At 31.6% G+C, this 15,614-nt stretch overlaps 1 long non-coding RNA gene across 1 annotated transcript; it reads left to right on the top strand.

Annotated features, from left to right (window-relative positions):
• The first annotated feature begins 2,411 nt into the window (after positions 1 to 2,411).
• Positions 2,412 to 8,614, top strand: LOC106458296. Its single transcript, XR_001290766.2, has 3 exons — positions 2,412 to 2,493; positions 2,996 to 3,099; positions 8,300 to 8,614. It is a non-coding gene; the product is annotated as an uncharacterized LOC106458296 (long non-coding RNA).
• The last annotated feature ends 7,000 nt before the right edge of the window (positions 8,615 to 15,614 follow it).

Below are 15,614 nucleotides of genomic sequence, written 5' to 3'. Positions count from 1 at the left end.
CTCCCTCATTTTATCCTCCATCAGTGTTGTGGGTCACAGTGGATGTAATTGCTTATTGTTATGGTTCTTTTCCCTTTCACTATCCCTTGATGTTTTCTATTCTAAGGATGTTAATGTGCTTGGGGTTGTTCTGGCCAATTTCATGATTTGATGGAGGTGGTTTACATTACATAGACATCTTTTTGATACCTGATATTGGGTTCCTGGATCGATCTATGAATTTGTCATATTCACACGTGTCCCGTTCATGAGTTGGGGTGTACTAGATTCCCTTCGGTCTCATGAACTTGAGACGAAGATGGTATGATTGTCTTTCCTACCCTTTCCAGATGACTGGGTTTTGGACTGTAGTTGACTTGCCACCAGTATGATCCTCTTTCCTACCCCCACATGGATGTCCCAGTTGGTTTGTTTTGAATTTCACGTAAAGCTACACAAGGGCTATTTGCTTATTCACTAATTTTGCAGTGAAAGACTAGAGGGAAGGCAGCTAGTCATCACCAACTCTTGGGCTACTCTTTTATCAATAAATAGTGGGATTGACCATCACATTATAATGCCCCCACAGCTGAAAGAGCGAGCAAGCTTTGTGGGACAGGGTATTTGAACCCTCGACCCGTATATTGTGAATCAAGCACCTTAACCACCTGGCCACGTATATTATGGAAGATACATAGATGATACTTTCATCTTCTTTAGAGGAGCTGAACCAAGCAATATATATGAAACTCAATCCTAGAAATGATAAAAGTGGTTAAATGAAAAGGATGTGCCCCTAGGTGAGTGGCTAGGGCGCAATGGACAGTACACAGCAAGTCAACTATATCCAAAACCCGGCCACCTGGTACCAACATCCATGTGGGAGTAGGAAAGAGGATCATACCACCGGCAAGTCCACTACAATCCAAAACCCAGGCCACGAGGAACCTAATATACTGGCTTGAACTGTACAGGACAGTCTTCAAGCCTTTTATTTTCATGATGACAAAGAAACACCTTTGCAATTGATGGGTCTAATCTTGACCATATAGCAACATCATCCAATTGATCATAAATTTTATTATTAAACAAAAAGTGAGATTCCTCGCTGGCATAATTCATAAGCTCTTGAAACACATTCTGAAAATCTCATTGATCATTATGTGCAAAATGTATAGCAGTATGTTGGAATACAAATCCTCTGTATCAAAGCTAGCATTGTTCACCTCTTTGTTAAAAAGTTAAATTTCTTGTGAAACTTCAAAGGTGTATTTATGGTATATTCATTTCTAATAAAAGGTTCTGGCCATTTTTAAGAACCCAGATAACTCGCATGTTCCTATACCTGACACTATAGTTCTCATAGGACATCTATCTTTATAAATCTTAGGAACACCGTGCATGCTCCCTGCATATATTTTTGTTGATATTCTCTAGTTTTGGTTAAATCTTTATCCAATTTCACAAATTTGTTGTTACCAATAATAATTTCACTAACATTATTTCAATATTCTATTTTATTGAATAAAACCATATCATTCCTCTTATCTGATCTTACAATCACTATGTCTTCATTACTACTTAATTTTTTTAAAGCTATAAATTCCTGCTTATTTATAATAGTGAATTTTCTTTCATTAGTATATTCATTGAAAGGTTTACACCTATACCACTAATCTGTGTTCTTATACTTTCAAATGATTCTTTACTTTTTCTCCATATAATTTGTTTTGTCAATTGCTCATAAACTAATAAGAAATTCATTTAGTTCATGGATTTTTTGGTGGGATAAAAAAAGTTTAGACTATGGGCCAGAACCCTTTTTTCTATATCATTTAAATCATAGTTAGTTAGATTAAAAATTACCTTAGTTGAATGATTTATAAAAGTTTCATTATTATATTTTCTTCACTTATTTATTTTCTCTAAATGATTATTCCTACGTTATTTAAAGTTTTATTATTTTGTATAGTTGTCCAATTAACAAGATAGTAATAATCTATTTGGTTAACAAGAAAAAAATAGAGAAAACTAAAACATAACATCAGTAAAAAGAACAACAACTAGGCTAGCTGAAGCCCAAATTCAGCTGTATGAACTTAGCCTTTTCTGGCCCAATTATGTTCAGTTGTCCTTATCAATGTAATCAGTCAAATCGAATTGAAACTTTCTGACCTATACCAGTACACCATGAACTAAAACGTACCATTGAAACTTGCACTAGTACATCATAATTTAAGCAAATGAAAAATATTAAGATTTTCCAAAATATATATATATTTACCTCTCAGTTAATAAACCTTAAAAAAAGAGTTGATGTTACATTTTATCTAACTTGTAATAATGAGTTTGTTTTTCGTTTTAATGTTTTCATTTCAAAAACATTTGTGCTAGACTCTTCATTTTGTCATTTTATGTAAATGTACATGTATAAATTTAAAAAAACTGTTTTTCTTTACAGGTCCTTCTAGTTGGTGGTAAAGACTTTACTTTAGTTGGTCGTCCCTTGTTAAAGTAAGTTTCAAAAGCAAAGAAGCTATTATTGTTCCATAATAAACATACCATATAAGCAAATACATTACACTCCAAAAGTGGATTATTTCTGAACACCCTGATAAATGTTCCTTATTGCATTTTTTTAAAATAAGTAATGAATGAAGTAGTTTTCATTTTGAGCTAAAATAAGACAATTTGTATTATTCTTTTAGACAAATGAAGAAAACCTTGTAAATATTTATACATGTGATAAAAGAATTGATGTAAAGGCACTAAATAGTTTTCTTGCTTGAACAATTTTTTAGGTATTTTCTCAGATATGGTTTACTTGGTAATTTATTTGCACTTAGTCCATGGCATAAAAGCTGTGAACTAGATAAATATGTCATAATTTTTCTACAAATAATTGAGTTAGAATGTAATTACTTTTTTTTTTCTTACTAATGATGTGCAAAAATATTTAAAAAACTTTATTTAATCATGTCTTTGTTTGCTGCTTATAATAATTATTAATTTTTAGGTCTGATATGGTTCGTGTAGAAGCCACAGTTATTGAACAGACGTTGTCACATTTAGTGACACATTTTAAACTCATTCCTCGTAAAAATTCAAGAAGAATGAACTGTAAGTTGTGTAGAAAATACTGAACATGCATTTATGTCTATGAAAAACCAGTGAATGATAAACCAAAATATAAAAATTTAGAATTCTTAGTATTGAATACTTCAATTATTGATCATGGATTTTGAAATCAGGCTAAAGAAATTTAATATATAGTAAAGTTTTTAGTTTTGCAAACCAAAATATAGATAAACAGTTAGAACTTTTTGTTCCTAATGTAAATAAATAATTTTCTTTTGCTTGTATAATGCAATTATATCCTGAATCTTTATGTTTCTTTTCTTATGTGGGAAAGTCTATGACTTGTGAGTGCTATAAGCTATTAAAGTAGTATAAACAACTTAATTCTTACCATGGTTTAGTGAATTGAGAAGATTCAGTGTTCTTTAAGATGAAAAATTTTGCTTAATGGCCAAAAAATAAATATTTAACTCTTGCTACAGGTAAGTCAAAGTGTGCATGTCACAACTTTTTAGAGAGTTACATTCAAAATTTAATTAAAATATAAAAATACTTTATTATCATTGTATACGAATAAACTTGTCATCAAAAAGTAGTTAATAAATAAAATGATAATATTATATAAGTTTTAAGTACTTAATTTTAGAAGAAAACATTTTTGAAAATCTTCAATATCCCTTAGTTTGAGAATTGTGACATTTGCTCTCTAGGTCTTCCCTCTTCTCTAATTTATTTATTAACCTTCCAAGAAGTATGGAACTTAATGTATTACTTATGATAATATCGGTATTATTCAGGCAAAGCACAATTTTTGTAGCCTTGAATTTATAATAATCTATTATATTACATTGTTTTTTATACAGAGAATTGTCTATTTCATGTTTCAGTTTCAAATTTGTTATCACAGGAATCACATCGACTAGCTTAGCTGAATTTTAAAGGCTCTTATCTCATAGTTAGAAAGCCAGAAAAATTATGATAGTTTATGACCTTGTTTGCTTTTTGCAAGTTATTATTCTGAGCTCTTAAGTGCATTATTTAGTGTAGTAGTACCATTAGTATAAAAAAAAAGTAGGCTTAAGTTTTATTGGCAGTATTGTTAGTTGGACATGGTTCAAAGAGTAATAAAACAATGAAATTTAAGTAGAAACAGGTGTATACTTTTATGAGCTTTAACCCTTTTGCATCAGGTAGGTCAAAGTTTGCATGTCACAACCTTTTACAAAAAACTCTAAAAGTCAACTTGGGGTCACAAATTCAGTCAAAAGGATCAAGTACATAGTGAGAGAGTTAATATGGAAGTTTTAATCGAACTGCTAAAGGGTATATATGTAGAAAATGAACTTGTCTATTACTATATTCCTATATTCCATACTTATTGAATCTTATATAAGGGTTTTGCGATTTTGCTCAATTGTTTTATCATAAAAAAGTACTATTTATAGTAAAGTGTCATTATTCATCTTTTGTAATATTTTATTTTGTAATGCAAGTGCACAAAGTAAAAAGATAACCATTGAACAAATCTGCACTAATTTTGTGCATATACCTGTATCACCTGTGAAACTACAGCCTGTTTAGTACAGCCAAATGTATGATTACAAATTACATTATTCAATGAAATTTTGACAAGAAATTACTCATCTACCTACTGCTTCACTTCAAGCACAAACCCAAATTTTCGTTGCGTATAGTATTGTCATTCTTGCTGGAAGCTCCTTCTGCATAAGTCATCTGAACAGAAAATGAATGTGATTGGTCTTTTGAAAAACAAGCATAGCAGCAATAAGTGGAATAGACTGATGGGGCTCACAAGCTAGCTGATGGTGAATACTTTAACTTGACTGGATGCACCAAGTCTCATTTTGTTGTCCTGTCTTCCAGATATGTGGAATATATTTGTAAAATGTATGGTAACCTGTTTGGGAATTTTTCTCATTAAACCCTGAACTTATCCAACATATTTCTGTCTGAAATTCTGGGTTTGTCAAATATATTTGCTATGAATAGAGTAATACGTAGCTCATTCTGCCTTAATGGTGGACATATAAATCACCAACATTTGATATATAACCATACCCCTCCTCCTGCATGGAAAAATTTTGTAGAGGAACAACAATGTTGTAATCCCAAGTCTCAAATGGCAGATATGTATTTATCACAAAAAAGTACTAAATAATATACATTCCAGAGACAAAGTTACAGCATGTACAGGCAGTAGCTACTTGTAAAACCAATAATAATGGTTCTATCCATTGTTTGGTAGATTGTCTATATAATTTGTACATTTGCTGATGGACAAAATGATGAAAAGATTCATAACTGGATACAACTGTATGATGTGGTTGTGTATAGTGGACTTAAGGATTCATTGGATTTCCATAGTGAACTGGGCATGGAAACCTAGATGGCATTCTTCCTGCAAAAGTGGTGTAAATAGCATCCTACAAAAGAATCAATCTTTAATGGCTTCTCACAAAACTGCATTGGGCGATGGAAGCAATACATGATCACATGAAATAGAGATGCCAACCACTCCTATTTTGGCAGAATTATTCCAGTGTTTAACAGAACATAACACTATTACAATCAGGTCTTTTAAATTCAAGTTTTTTTTGTCAGTTTGACATAGCATGATCTAATAAACTTGTTATAGGGCTAAAATGAAACTATTTTCATTTAAGCTTTTGTATGTCTGCAGCTATAGTCAAACCAGACTCAAACATATCTAAAATATCATATCATATTGATAGTTAGCCCATTTATAAGTTTAAATTGCCACATTAGTTTTATTGGAAAGATGCTTAAATGAGAGCTGGTTACCCATAAATGTATATCCAAAAAAACATGGGGAAAGAGTTCCATATCAGAACATTTAACATTACCTTCACAACAAAGAAATTGAAAAGTAGACAAAAACAATCACAGATTAGTGTATTACTTAAATAATATCCATAAAGTAAAGGTGAAAAGAAAAAAATTACAATTTATGCATCCTGACACAGAACTTGGGTAACACCAAAGTATCACAAAATTCAGGTATACAAGCAGGAGAGACAATAAAAGAATACATATTAAATAATTACGTGAAAGAATATATTATAACGTGTCAACTACACTGCATCTCCAGTGCTGATGAGGCATTTTGGTCAGTACCAGGGCTCTTCAGGCTGTCTAGAATATGATGGACATAGAAGTGGTATAGGTGCTTTTTATAGGCCTAGAGATAAATGATATCCACAAAATAAACTGAAGGTGAAAATAAATCTAACACTGAAATTACAAATGGCATCCTGATAAGGAACTCTTTCCACCAGAATGTTGCAGAATATATGAATATATATATGAAATCTGAATATATTTCCAAGTGGTTGTACATTAATTTGTCCAAAATAAGTGAAATCCACGTGCTTTGTATGCCTTACATTTTGGGTTTCAGCATTGCTAATGGCAGAAAAATTACTGCAGAAATGAAATTATTCTGATTTTTCTGTTCAGATTTAAATTTCTTTTTAGCTGAAATTCCAATTTTTACATCAATTAGGGTTGGCAACACTACATAAAACACTGAAAGCTACTGGCCATCCTGTTTATCAAAATGGATATTCTTTGTAACTGCTTTCAGCCTGCTTTCATACAAAATATGGCAGGTAACACTGTCATTGCACAATGCATGCTCAGACTGTACTCCAACAGGTTGTAGGGTTCAAAAGTTCAGATCAAAAGATGTTAATGTTAAAAAAAGATTTAAGCAACTTTGAATTTGCTACAGTTGCCCGAAGAATGCCTGTTGTCACTGTCCATACCATACAAACAAGAACACCTGTCAGAAGTGATGTGTAAAGTAGCATTACAATAAAAGATCTTCTCCATGTTTCAAGTTTTATATATTCTTTCTGGATTCAGCATGATAGAGTGACTCTCTGTGTCATGCAAGTGTAAGATTAGTGGAGTGATATGCACACATTACATCAGTAATATGGTTTTTAGGACTCAACACAAAAAGCACAGACCCACAAGACTAGGTTACATAACTTGAGGATGCTGTGACAATCATTGGTGACACTTTCAGTAAATCAAACAATAACCAAAGGTGGAACTTAATACATTCAATGTACACAGTAATTGAGACATGACATTTTTATAGGGGAGGTATCAACAAGATTAAAAGCAATTTTCTGGTCATTTTTTTTGTTTTTCAAAACTAGTGGGATAAGATAAACACAATATATGGAAATAAAGAAATTTGAAGAGTTAGCAAAATTCACATCTTATAAACCCTTGAACTTTTACAGCTGAAATACTTGTTGAAAAATGTTATTTCAAGTTATTTTAGCACTTCAAACAAAATTCCTCTTGCAAGAAACAGAAGTATGTTTTATTATTACCAAAATATATGTAACTGGATTTATTTAAGATTATGAAAGTTCTATAATAAAAAAGCAAATATCTTTAATAATGCTGTAGTTTCTTCAGAACAACTTCCATTCTTATAAGCCATAGAAAAATAAGAAAGGTGTCTTAAGAGATACTTAATAAAAATGTATTTTAATAGTATAAGAAAGTGAAAATAGTAAAATCAGGAAAATACATACAAATAAGTAAAGTTTCAAAGCATTTTGTGACATCATGAAAACAGACTAGTTGTTTTTGAGTACCTAGTAAGATTAGGTAATCTAGGCTAGGGCAACACACCTACATGAGAGTGTAGCCTTGGCTCAGTAATGACATTAAAGCTATATGTGTAATATAGTTTAAAAAACTATGACTTTAGCTTTGTGTAATTGAGCTACGCATAAGTTTAGTCTTGCTTGAAATTCACAATTTGCCTTTTCTTTTTAACCAAAATCCCTCCCTGTAAGTCACAAAAGTTTAGTACCAAAAGTTAATTTTTTTTTTTACATCTGGAGGATTTTGTAACTTTGAATTTCAACACAGCTTGTAGCATAGCCAAAATTTTTATCACATGAACTAAACTATCAACAAAGAAAGTTTATTGGCTTCAACTTTGAGCTAGAATTACTGTTCTGCTCTTTCAAGAAGCACAGTGTCTTATTTGACTAATTCACATAATCATGGATGACATAAAAAGCAAAATATAGCACTAGGAAAAAACTATATATCACATTGATAAACATTTTACTGCAAACAGTTAGTTGTGAAATATATGTTTTGTTTTGAATACTTATTAGTTATTTTGTGGCCTTATTTAGTTGGACTAATTGGTTTATTGTTTTGTTAGTTTACAGATTTCCCCTGACCATGCTGAGAATCAACAGTATTGAAATTATGACTTCTGATATTAACAGCATGTCTAGTATAGAAGGGATTCAAGACAGAATTTTTTGACCTTTTCTGTTGATGTGATTTTTGATACAGTACTGTTTAACACAATATCACTGGTATAGCATTTCTCAGTATAATATTGTAAAAAAGTTGGTACCATGCTACCTTTTAATAAGCCAGTTATATACCTCATGTGATGTAGTGTAAGCTGTTTTATGTTTTACTTAAGTATGAGTTAAAGTATGTCAAAATAAAAGATAATGTAAGTATATGTCTACTTCTGTTGAGTATTTCTTGATTTGTCTGTATTTATCTGGTACTTAATACCATATCATACAACAGATTTTTCTTTTAAATCCACTGAAAGAGTAGGATACATCAATAGTTTTTTCTTGCAAAAAAATTAATTCCTGATTTAACTTTTAAGCAATGTTTTGTAAAGGACTAAGGTCTCTGCAGTTCTTACACAAAAGTAATGCTCTTAAATTTAAATAATATGTAGTAATAATTGTGAAGAGGTTTAAGTTTTATGCAGAAAAAACTCTTAACTTAAACATTACATGGAAGTTTGAAAATTTTGTTGATCAAGTATTCTGCAGACAGGGATGCTATTTCAGTTTTTGGAGGTGCAGCTTTGAGTAGAGGTCACTAAGATTACAGTAAACTTTCCACTAAAAGAAAATTATAATTCACTAATGTATTATGATAAAACAGTGAAATGAAAGCAGCTGCACAAACTACTTATTTTTATATTGTATAGATAAAAAAATTAGCAAATGGTATTAAACACAGAGAGGAGGACAACTGCCACCCGTCTGCAGACCCATAGTATTGTGATAATTTCCAGAAATATATTTAACATGTACAATTTGTTTTAAAAGATCTTTAACAAATGATTATTTTTACTCTTTATTATTTGCATTAACAAATGGTATATATTTAAAAGACATTAGCAAGATAAAAGATCAATTGTCTGCAATGAGATTTGTCTGGTGATAGCATATTCCATGGTGGAGAGCTTTTAGTATTCAGCCTTCAAGATAACATTATTGTACACATAACTAAAATATTTTTTTTACTTTGTTAAACATATAAAAAGACTTATGGTTTATAATTATGTTATTGTTTTTTCTTTATACATACTCAGGTGACACATTTATTTATTTTCAAATATGATGAATTTCTAATAAATTTCAATATTGCCTATTAAGGCCAATGCAGTGAAAGCTTCACTTGCAGACTATTGAGTAACTTTGTCAATAAGAAAAATCTTAGGAATACAGAATGAAACAAAATGCTCTGGAGCAGACAGTAAACTCATGAAGAACAATTACAGCAAATAAATGGATAAGTAAGAACTGAGACTTCTACAGGATGTCCAAAAAGTTTGGAACCATTGGCACTCCAACAAGTTTTAAAGAATGTGTTCCACATGCTGTCTTTGTAATTTGAAATAAGTTTGGATTAACACCAAGATTAACTTAATCTTCTCATATTTTGACAGTGCCATGATCAGTTAGATATCTGAAATTAGGAAAAGCTGCAAAAAATTGTCAGAATTTGTTCAGATAAACATGTTACCTAGTCTCTGAGTCATTTCTTTGTTCTTTACATAAACTTCCTTGAGTTGGTGGCTTGTGACTCTTACCCATGATTGCATATAACAAAATATCCTGATAATAAATAAATTCATTTGTAATGAATGTAGGCCAAACCCAACGATGTTACACATAGGTGAACATTCACATTGCTCTTTCCAACATTTGGGTGTCATTAGCAAATCTTCTAATATAATTATTAACATCTCTGCAATACTCATTAAATTATTAAGTAGCTTAACTTTTAACTAGACCCTCTGTTGTGATATACTATTTACTAGATGAAGTAGAGAAAGCATTTAAACTTAATGAAGTATGAGTGGAGATATTTCTCTACAGACTAAGGCTGATATTTTCTCAGAGAATTTGCTGAAGAACAGAAGGATTTTCTTCTTCTCTCTCTCTCTCATTTTTTTTTCTTTCTCAAAACCATGGCTTTTTTACTTAACTAATATGGTGTTGGCATCGTTCTAGATGGAACCAAAACCCTAACCTCAGCACGTTTCTTGGCTTTTGATTCATTGTTCTAAAAGGGACCAAAACCGTAAATATTTTTTCTGGGTTACGATTGGCTATTTCTCACATACAAGTAAAGTGTTGCAATGTTACCAGCAGAAGCTATTAAAACAACAGGTTGTCGAAAAATTTATGGAATCCAGGGTGCACTATTAAGATATCAATAAATATCTCACACCACATTCAGGGAGGAGATAATGAAATAAAAACATTAAACTTGAGCCCTATAAAGTGGAGGTGTATGGAAGGAGACACGTACAAGGCAGAGGTCGAGCTGCCTGGACTTTAGGCACGTCAAAGATACAGATAAGGACATGCCAAACTCTAAGAAAGATAATATACGAGTTGATAGTATGTCTCAATGCTCAGGATTACTAGTTTTTCTCTCTTTCTTTTTTTTGTCTAATGATACAAGCTTGGAATGTATTTCTAATTAAGTATGTGTCCAGTTGCCCTGACTTTCTTCATGGCCTTATTCAATGACCCAATTTGCTTACTTGTTTCAACATCCAAAAAGCTTTTCATTAATTTTTTTGGTTAACTAATACATACTGTAGTTTTCATATGGCATTTTATTCTCCATAATTATTACCAACTGAATTTTATATTAAACATTTGCTAACAAGCAATTTTTTTATATGATTCCAGACTTTTAGGACACCCTGTACTTAAGGAAAAGAAAATACTAATTAGATAATATATACAGAATTGAAGAAAAAAAACAAAGTTGTAAACATTTTCTTCAATTCTGTAATTATGGAGTTTCACCAAGTACCAACTGGATAATATATCTTAAAAACGTAACTAGAAGACATTGCTTAGCACATGAAAATATGAATGCAATCAAATGACTAGCATTTTGTATTTTAAAGCATATTTTGCATATCATGCAACACAAAATATATGAATATGCCATTATACATGGTAACCTATAATAGTTGTATTAAAATATGGTATAGGAGAAAGTATACATTTTTGTGCAGTTATGTAGAGTAGGATATTACTGAAATGGGTAGGTTAAGATTAGCACTACACAAAAGGATAACATGAATTTGTAATATTTGAGGTGATGGCAACAAATTGATTCACATTCAAACTCAGTTAAAATGTTTTATGTGCAGGGTTTGCTTGAGTCTTAATGTATTGCCAGTGATCTTGAGGTAACTATGCTGCACTAGAGTATCACATTCTAAGGCATTTGCAAGGACATTATGTGGAGCATAGTTTCATGGTATTCTTGTTACGCTCCTTAATATTTTCATATTAGAGCTGGCAATGAGGACAAGGGTATTGATAAAACATTAAGCAAACAAATATTCTCATTCACATTATAATTGAAAAGGTGTTACTTTAACGTGAATGGTAGATTTAAAGTGCTCCGAATTCTACGAGTCATTTATAAACTTCAAAGAAAACATTTTGATGTTTCATTCCTGTGGGAATTTAGTGAATTATACCAGGTTGGTAGAAATTGGGCTTTAAGCATCTATGTTTCATTAACAAAATGTGGAATTGCTTCAATTTCTTGGACATGTGGACAAGACAAACTATCACCTACAACACTAATAGATGACTACTATCTCTTAATTCTGAATCACTACAATTATAGACTGAATCAGATGTTTGCAGCTATAACTGGACTTCATGTTTGAGTGCAAATAGCTCTTTGAAAAATGTAGCATTCACAGCAAGACATAAAGCAGTTTGCCTACATCAATACCAAAAAATGGCCAGTGGACCAATATTTGTATCACAGATAAGTTGAATATCATTTTGCAGCCAGATAATAAACACGTACTAATTTCGAAAATATATGAAATTGCATCCAATCCCATTTTCATAACACATGGTGGAAGAGTGATGGGCAGGAATAAACACTTGTGTACAAACTAGCTTCTACTTCTATCAGAATGGTACCATTAATGCCACATATAAGAACTACATCCTACAACCCTTTGTGCTACTTTTAGCTGTTGCACTTGGCCTCCACTTCAACTTGATAAATGATAATACCCACTCCCCACTGCTGAATTGGTTGGCAATAGTGATGTCATAATGATTTAGAATTTAGTCAAAAAAAATGAAAAGAGAGAGGAATCTTAAACCACTCAACTTATCTTTTACATATTTAAAATATATATATATACCTTTTATTTTAAGAGAAAAAGATTAGCACACTTGCAAGTTTTTAGTTAACTTATTTCAAGGTTTTATTACAAACAATTGATTCCAAATAACCAAATGTGTGATATCAAAAAGCTAATAACAACATGCCTAAGCTTTCATATGTTTGCTCATTGGAAAAATTCAACTATAATTCATAAAGAACTGTAATGCTATGCTTGAACCTACAAATACAAAACTTAAAAAAGCAATTCTCCACTCTGCCACCTTCCATGCAATTCATTCCACTTTCATTAGGACTGTCAATAAGAAAACCTGAATTATGTAAGATAAGCAAAGCTTTGGTAAAATATCATGATTTTAACTTTGTTTACTATGAATTCCAACAACTCATTACTTACTGCTGTTAATGTTTATCAACATCAGAAATGTTAAGACTTCTTTGGAAGCCTTACTCATGTAGTCCACCTTTAGCATGCAGGAAGATCCCAGGACTGTATTTAGGCCATTACTTCTTTGTCTGATGATGTCCCTAGCAGATTTTCACATTTGTACAAGAATGGAACACGTGCACTTTCCTCATTGTAAAATAAAGTTTCATAAGTCTATTCAACTTCATTGTCAGTATAGCTTGATCTGTCAGTTAGCTCTTATAAGATCAACATTATGGTGATCTGATTTTCTTTTTACTTTACGTTTAAATCATGAACAATATCTGTTATGCATGAGGATATTAATGTAATGATGGATGTGTCAGTTCTTGAATCTTTATTTTCACTTTCTCCTGATTTAAAATTATCACACTTCTACAAGTTCTTCAATCTCCATGATTCCAGAGATATCTGGAGTCAGGGAATTTTAAGATGAAAGTAAAGACCTAGTTTTTAAAGTTTCTTTGTCACAGTCATTGAAGGACAATGGTGGATATATAGGCTTCTTTTTGTATCCTTATTCATTTGTCTTCCCATCATTTTTTTTGTACCATTGGAGAATATAGTCTGTTCATTGCCTTTCACTTTAGCTCAGCTCCATATTTTTTCTATCCAGTAGTCTTCTTGATATAAATTTTTATTTTTACATAAATAATTGGGTTACTTGGAACTCTTTTGTCCAATCTTTTACTCACTGTTAGTTGACCTACTAGCTGGCTACATTTCTTAGGTGGTTCTTCCTTAACTCCATTTTCTATTCATTATCAACATATCCAGTAACGGGACCTTGCTTATCAATGGCTTCTACCTTAAGATACATTATGTCAAAGAATCTCCTCTAACTCACTACTAATGATAATTTTCAGATTTGGCTCAATCTAATTTACTTGTGAAAGTTCTCCTTTTTATCCAACTCTTCACAGACGTTTTCTCAAGGGCTGGGGTGCTGTCTTGGGGAAACATCATCCTTTAGATTCCTTTCTCCAAATCTTTTTGATCCTTGGGTAGTTCATCATGTTTGTCAAGAGTTGCTACATCACCAGTTTTAGTCCACATTGATCCCTTTACACTACCTGTTTTGAAACATCTACAGCTTCACAGCTGGCTGTTTTATAGTTCCTTAATAGACGAGCTAGATTTTCTTTTCAAATAGCTTAAGTTTCGTCACATTCTTACACAGCCAAAAACAATTTCACTGGGCTATCTTCTGGAGAGGATGCCTTTGAAATTCTGTTTCTTGTCTTTCTCTAACTCTTCCACAGGTTGCTTAATTTTTCATCTTTGTGTTTAATGATTGTATTGTTTGCTCCTTCCGTTGTAGGCTACAACAGAAAAGTTATCTTCTGTTCTTCTTCCAAGCCTTTCAGTAACTTTATCCCCCAAACACTTTATTCATTGGAATTTAAGTTTCATTTTATGCTTTTCCTACTTTCAAACCTTTAGCAACTTGCTAGCTCATCTATTAAAAATGTATTTTCTTACGTTACTTGCTTCAGGTTGAGTAAGATTTGACATTTATGATATTCTTTAGAAGACATCTTATGGTGAATCGCATAGATGAATCCAAATACTTTTCTTTAATTTTCTTTAATCACATTGCTACCTCTTCAGCTTCAGGATTTTAGTTTACATCTGTAGTTATTCTCCAAGCCAGGTGCAATTCTCTAGATAATGCTTGGGACCATATTTAAGTTATACATAAATGACATGAGTATTATATATTTTACCCAACAGACCCCATTTGAATGATGTCCATTATAGCAAAATATTTTGAAAAATATATATATACATTATTTTCCTTGGAATTTATTAACTTCTTCATATGACTAATAAGGGTTTTGCTCTAGAAGTGGACAGAGGGTGCCATCTTGTGGCACCAGCCACAGCACATACCTTTCTCATCTCCACATGAGGCAGACACCCATTTTCAACAATGTCAGCTCCAGCCATGGTGGGGACCATAACTTTATACGTTTATCGGATCAGCCCAACTCTAAACCATATAATACATGTTTTTACACATTCTAATTGCAATTTTATTACCCTGGGAAATTCCTGTTGAAAGTGTTGTAGGAACTATAAACTGCTATATCCCATATTGTGCTCTGAGCATTTTTGCAATCGAGAGTTTTGTATTACAGTTGTATGTAAACAGTCTTATAACACGAGCGATGAATTTTTGTTTTTTTTGTCAGAAGGGTTTGTAATTTGTCGGTGAGAGTAAAATAAACACAGAAAATATATGGGATATGTTTAGCAGTTGAAACTGTAAGGGGAAGAACTTTTGAAACTTCATGATCAATAATGAAGAAAAAAGAAACAACAGCTCATTATATTTCTGATTTTACAATTTTTCTTTTCATTCTACTTCAATGAGTTTTCTACAGGCTGAAGAATCAAATAATAAATGTAATAACAGGTAAATTATAACATTTTATTAAAAAAAAAGGTATATATGTATTTAGGATGTTTCAGAGGTTGTGCAAACGAAATTCAAGATTTTTGAAACAAAGAAAAGTATTTTAAATCTTAAAATGAAAATCACTTTGCACTCAGACTAGTTAAAAAGAAAGAATCAATATTTTCATGGACAAATATAAGT

This window comes from Limulus polyphemus, unplaced genomic scaffold (assembly GCF_000517525.1).
Source record: "Limulus polyphemus unplaced genomic scaffold, Limulus_polyphemus-2.1.2 Scaffold440, whole genome shotgun sequence".
NCBI classification, from domain to species: Eukaryota; Metazoa; Arthropoda; class Merostomata; order Xiphosura; family Limulidae; genus Limulus; species Limulus polyphemus.
Note: the sequence above shows the minus strand (reverse complement) of the source record. Positions and strands in the feature narration are given on the sequence as shown.